Source organism: Prionailurus bengalensis, chromosome F2 (assembly GCF_016509475.1).
Source record: "Prionailurus bengalensis isolate Pbe53 chromosome F2, Fcat_Pben_1.1_paternal_pri, whole genome shotgun sequence".
In the NCBI taxonomy this organism is placed as follows: Eukaryota; Metazoa; Chordata; class Mammalia; order Carnivora; family Felidae; genus Prionailurus; species Prionailurus bengalensis.
In genome coordinates this window covers 29,192,208-29,193,023 of record NC_057353.1, presented here as the reverse complement: position 1 = coordinate 29,193,023, position 816 = coordinate 29,192,208, and positions in this window count along the sequence as shown.

Here is an 816-nt window from a genome sequence, read left to right as displayed (position 1 = left end):
CCAATACAAGACAAAGTGGATATTAACATCCACCGTTTTTATTGTACAAATTCCTTGCACACAGCCAAGAATCCAATAAGCATCTAAATAAAAACAAAACCAAAAGAATGCCTCTAAATGAAATAAATTGCAAAACAGGTCTGTGCTATTAAAAGCATGCAGAGTAAATGGAATGAGACCACTAGGATTTGAGTCAGTAACAGGAGAGAGGATGTAGACTGGCACTAAGACATAACAGACACTATTTTATGATGGGGAGCTGGGTATTATAGTGACTGTTTATTTGTTTGTATCTAAGCAATATATGTACATAGTAAAAAAAATTATGGCAATAAAAAGTTTACATGGAAAGCAGACCCCTGTTGCTCTGCCCCTTTCTACCCCTTCGGCATATACTGAGAAGTCGCTATTTCTAACTCACTTTATTGTTTCTTCTGATAATATTCGACTCCATTTTTTCTAAATGATATGCAAGTATTGCCTGACAAACAGGAAGACCAGCACAGGCAGAGGTGTCCACTGTATCAAGACCAAGAGGACATGCCCAGCATGAGGCTGCAGATAGATGCACAGGGGCGGACAAAGTGCCCAGCACAGGCAAGTCTCTCAATTCCAAGGGGGCCCTTACACACAGTCTAGATCTAGCGATCTGAGCAAGACATGCATGTGGCTGGCCCCCCAGCGCCTGCATGGCTCAGTCGGTTAAGTGTCTGACTTCGGCTCAGGTCATGATCTCGTACTTTGTGGGTTCAAGCCCCGCGTCTGGCTCTGTGCCAGCAGCTCAGAGCCTGGAGCCTGCTTCGGATTCTGTGTCTC